The 5,402-nt window shown below is 44.0% G+C and overlaps 1 long non-coding RNA gene across 1 annotated transcript; it reads right to left on the reverse strand.

The window, feature by feature from the left end:
- Positions 1–94: 94 nt before the first annotated feature.
- Positions 95–4,494, reverse strand: LOC125486429. Its single transcript, XR_007265098.1, has 3 exons — positions 4,309–4,494; positions 1,415–1,518; positions 95–207 (listed from the first exon to the last, which is right to left on the reverse strand). It is a non-coding gene; the product is annotated as an uncharacterized LOC125486429 (long non-coding RNA).
- Between the last annotated feature and the right edge of the window lie 908 nt (positions 4,495–5,402).

Below are 5,402 nucleotides of genomic sequence, written 5' to 3' on the forward strand. Positions count from 1 at the left end.
GGGTCTGGGTGGGATGCTCCAAGGGTCAGTGTGGACTTGTTGGGCACATTGTAGGGATTCTATGAAAAAAAAAGTCACGCGGGAACTAGTTCCACTGAAAGGCAGACGTTAGAACGCTTGACCAACCTGTCTCTCTTCAGTTTGGGTTTCTGTTTTCCAGCCAAGGCTCGGAGTTCTTCATCTGACGGGTGTTTATATCGGAAAAGGCTGCCGAGAAAATAGACCAGATAGTCACCAGATCTCTCACATCCCTACTGGGTAAATTCATTTATAAATCAAAACAGTCAACATTTTCCAGGAAGAGATCAGTTTCATTGTCTCTGTCAGTATCTGTATGGACACAGGCACCAATGCAAAGTGAGATCCCTCTAAAGAAAAAGGCTGAGACTAGTCAGACCCACTGTTTAATTACCAAGAAGGGTCATTACTGATAAGGTCAGCATTTATTGCCTTTCACATGATCGCCCTTGAGAAGGTAACTAAGGTGCCACTTCAAAAGGCAGCAAAAGGTCATAAAATCCCTAGAATAGTAGAGGAAGAGGCCATTCAGCCCATTGAGTCTGTACCAAATCTTTTAAAAAGCAATCCAGTCAATTGTTCCTAAAGTGCGATGCCCCTAATTCAATACCATGCTCCAGAGGGACTGGAGTTTAAGAATGTTGTGTGTGGAGCTGCAGTGACATATTGACCAGCCTGAGTGAGGATGCAACAATAAAGGGACATTAGTGTACTGTTTGGAATTTAATGGCAGCTTCTTGGTCAATTATAGTGGTCGTTCTGTCCCACTCCCACACTATGTTTACACGTTTAGATTTTTCAAATTTATTTGTTCATGGGATGTGGATGGTGTTGGTTGGCCAGCATTTATTGTCCACACCTAACTGCCCTGGTGAAGGTGCTGGTGTGCTGCCTTCTTGAATTTCTGCAGTCCTTGAGTTGTTGGGGAATCCTCGTGCTGTTGTAGGAAGTGAGTTCCAGGATTTTCACCCAGCGATACTGAAGAAACTGCGATACATTTCCAAGTTCGGAAGGCATGTGATGGTGTTTCCATGTGTCAACTGTCCCGGTCCTTCTAGATGATAGAAATCGTGGGTTTGGAAGGTGCTGCCTAAGGAAACTTGGTGAGTTGCTGCAGTGTATCATGTAGATGGTACACACTACTGCTACTGAGTGATGGGGGTGAATGGAATGAATATGCATGGGATGCCAATCAACGATGTAGGAGTGGGTCAGACTGTAGCACAGTGACCAATTGGCACTCAGTTCCCACAACTCGCGTAGATTGGCAGTTTCACTGAGGTTTCAGAGAACTGTCAGTACCCATGTGACCTGTATCCTAGAGACAGCCAGCAGCTTCAGGACAGGAGATTTTAAAAATGGGCAAGAAATAATTTAACTAGATTAGATATCTTACCTCCCATTACAGAGCAACCAGCGACCTATGGAGTAATGAGGTGCTAATCTCTGCATTAGGGTCGCCATCAGCAGGCTCACAACCAGCTGAACCCCGATAACACCCTGAGGAAAAAAACAATATAACATTCATCAATAATACACAATGCAAAGAGCAGCAGAATTTCCATTCAGTCGCACCTGTTAACCTCACCACCATTTTCTCATTTGTATTTTATTAATTGTTCCTGTAAACCTCTCTCTTCATATCACAATCTCTATGTTCTTCCTCGCCATGTTAAGATCAACACTCACTGCAACACATCTGTCTCCTGCATCGACTTGTACTCTCCCAGAAACTCAAAACTGAGGAACGTCTTACTTCTCAGCTTCTCTTCCTTCCAGAATCGACCACATTTTAAAATAGGTGTTGGTCATAGCTCAATGCAAGATTCTACACTGAGTCTCAGGATTTGAGACCCAGTGCAAAGATTCAAGCAAAAAAAAACCCAGGATGACACTCTTGTGCAGCACCAGAGGAACACCGCAATGTCAAAGGTGCTGCCTTTTCCCAAGGTTCAGGCTACCTTCTATGGTGGATGCAGAAGGGCAGTTCTCCTCAATGTGTACCAACATTTATCCTTCATCCTGGAGGATGTGTTCATCTCCTTGCACTGTGTGAGCTGCTGCTTATGATGAAGGTTATTGTCACCATTCTCTTACAATATGCAGGAAACTACGAAGCCTCCTTGATCTAACTGGGGAGAGGAAAACTACTGCCGGGCCTAATTAAAGATATAGGTTACTGCGTAATAGCAACTAGTCACAAATTACACCGACAACAATAGACATAGTTCTAGACTTTGAGGACTGGATGTTAGGTCTCCATCCTTCAAGATTCTAAGCTGTTCCCTTCACCAGTCACTAAGCCAGCATTTGACTCCCATCCTGAATCGCCCTTCAGAAGCTGGTGGTGAGCTGTCTTCTTTAACCGCTGTAGTCTACGTGCTGTAGGTGGACCCACAATGCTATTAAGGAGGGAGGTCCAGGATTTTGACCCAACGACAGTGAAAGAATCTTGATATATTTGCAAATCAGAATGATGCGAGGCTTGGAGAGGAACTTGTCGGTGGTGATGCTCCCATGACCTACCATCCTTGTCCTTGAAAGAGTTGAAAGTGTCTTGGTGCATTGCTGCAGTGCATCTTGTAGATGGTACACATTGCTGCTTCTAAGCATTAGTGGTGGAGGGAGTGAACATTTAAGGTACAGAAAGGTTCTGCATACTCTAGTGATTACACTCCTCAAAAACTTTGTAAACTGTGGATTTTCACTACATGGTAGATTGGCAACACCTGCACAATGCATACTTTCTGCTCCAGGAAAAAAGATTGCTTTTCATTTATTTTATTAGAAGCTGCAAAAGAGCAAAGAATGGATTTGAATGGGACAAAAACATACAGTATATTACGTGTACTTAAGCAAAATCACAAAACAGACAGGCAAATGGCAAGACTTCACTGAAATGGCTGTGGTGCCAATCAAGTGGGCTGCTGTGTCTGCAATGATTTTGAGTTTGAGTGTTGTTGAAGCTGCACTTGTCAAAGCAAATGGGAAAAAAAAGTCACATCCCTGACTTGAACCTTGTAGATGGTTAACGCGCTTTGGAGAGACAACACAGTGTGGAGCTGGAGGAACACAGCAGGCCAGGCAGCAAAGGAACAGGAAAGTCGACGTTTCAGGTCAGGACCCTTCATCAGAACCATTTCTGAAGAAGGGTCCCAACCTGAAATGTCAACTTTCCTACTCCTCTGATGCTGCCTAGCCTACTGTGTTCCTCCAGCTCCATGCTGTGTCATCTCTGACTCCTACATTTGCAGTTTTTACTACCTCTGATGCTTTGGAGAGGTGGAGGGGGAGTTAGTCACCAGTGTTTATATGGCTAGTTCAGTTCAGTTTCTGGTCAACTGTATCCCCCATGATGCTGATCGTGGAGGATTCAGCAATGGCAATACTATTGAACTTCAAGAGGTGGTGGATAGATTCTCACCATTTTTAAATGGTCATTGCCTGGCACTTGTGTGGTGTGAATATTACTTGCCGCTTATCATCCAGGTCTTTCTGCATTTGCACACAGGCTGCTTCAGTTCATTAGTAGTGTGCATCAGTTAGCTATCATGATGTATTTCATTACAACAGTGACTACATTTCAAAACATTGGTTTTAAAACTTTCCGGGATGTCCTGAAAGATGCTGGATAATTTTCTTAACCAACCTGTTTGCAGGTATTATCACATAGACCTTGGGAGCAGCTGGGACTTGAAACTAAGTCTCCAGGCTCAGAGGTAGGTACACTTCCACTGTATAGCAACAGCCCTTCTGAAAGGTACTACAGAAATGCAAATACTTTCTATCAAGACATGCATCATTTCCACTTTGTAAATTAAGAACTAGCAGGGTGATGATCACCTGGATGGAAGGTTATGAACAGTGGGCAATGCAAGGATGTGGACTCAGCCACTGCCCCCCATTGTCGAATAGCCTATCAATACTCAACTGAAGGCCACTGCATGGAATAGCGTCAAACCAGAGAGATTGTGGCACACTGTGACCTGTCAAATGCTGAACATCTCCACCACCCACTACCCCTTTCAACAGCATTGCTGCAAGTGAACAGTAGAAGCTTGCAATTACAGCTGGTACAATAATCCAGTTCTAGATCAAGGCCCAGGGCTGACATTTGCAGCGGACCCCCACCCCTGGGGGGGGGGGGGGGGTTGGGCTCCACACTACCCCTCCCCCCAAAAAACCTATTTTTAGTTGCAGCAACGATAATTGAATCATGTCACCGTTATACACTATTGAAGGTAGCAAGGGTCAAAGTAGCCATCAGGGCCTCAGGAACTCCCGCCTTACCATCTCTCTGCCCGCTCAATCTCACTTCAAAACTGAATTATTCCTTCTCCTCTCATCCACCTCAACGCCGTCGGTTGCCTTTAAACTCAATTTAACTTGAGCAATGATTGACAGCTACAACGCCCAATCGCACGGATGAATCCGAATGATTGACGTGAATCTGACCTGTCCGTGTGTACGCCTGTTTCATTGGCTGCCGTCTGGGACAGATAGACCATCCGGGAGTTTGAGGGGGTGGTGCAATTTTATATATTGACCAATCAGCAAGGTGGGCGGGCAACGGCATCAAGAGCGCTGGAGCTGCGCGGCTGCTTATCGCAGGGATTCTGGGAATTGTAGTTCTTCACGTGACCCGCCCCGTGACGTCCTGCGTGAGACGTCACATGCAGAACTACAACATTCAGAATCCCTTGCGCTAACCACGCATGCGCATACTTCATTCAAACTCCAGCCTGCTTATTAAGATCCGGATGAAACTTAAATGAAACTTTTTCTAACTTTTGACAAACTTAATCTCAATGTTGCACGCATATAATTAACTTGCAGGGAACAGCACTGCCCCAGTAACTGCAACTATTAGGTGTATAATCTTTCAAATTGCCATAAAAGGAAAACTTCGAGGAGCATTTAAAGTCGCACTGTCTGATTTATTTTTGGCTAAAGTTTAAAGGGATGGTGCCACTTATAAATAGTCAAAATTTTTAAAATCAGTGTTTAGATTAAAACGTGGAAACATGAAATGCACATCGTCTTAAATCTTATGGAAAGAAATGCAACTGTGAACATTTTGACCGCCCAACTATTCTTTATGATCCCCTTACTAGTTTTTTGCACCTGTGTAAGATTGCATTGGGGATGCTTTGCAAAATTCTCACTATTAGAGACAGTTATTGCCTTTGAGAAACTGTAGAAATAATGTAGTTTATCGACAACAGCATTTCCTTCCTGAAACTATTCTTCTACTTCAATTTCGATTGTGCCATGATCTGCCCTCCCAGAAATTTTCCCATTGCAAGATTCTCTTGAGAACAAGGTTAAACCAATTGTCAATATGGTGCTGAATTTCACAGGTAATACATTGGTCTCAGGTTGTA

This window comes from Rhincodon typus, chromosome 29 (genome assembly GCF_021869965.1).
Source record: "Rhincodon typus isolate 14 chromosome 29, sRhiTyp1.1, whole genome shotgun sequence".
NCBI classification, from domain to species: domain Eukaryota; kingdom Metazoa; phylum Chordata; class Chondrichthyes; order Orectolobiformes; family Rhincodontidae; genus Rhincodon; species Rhincodon typus.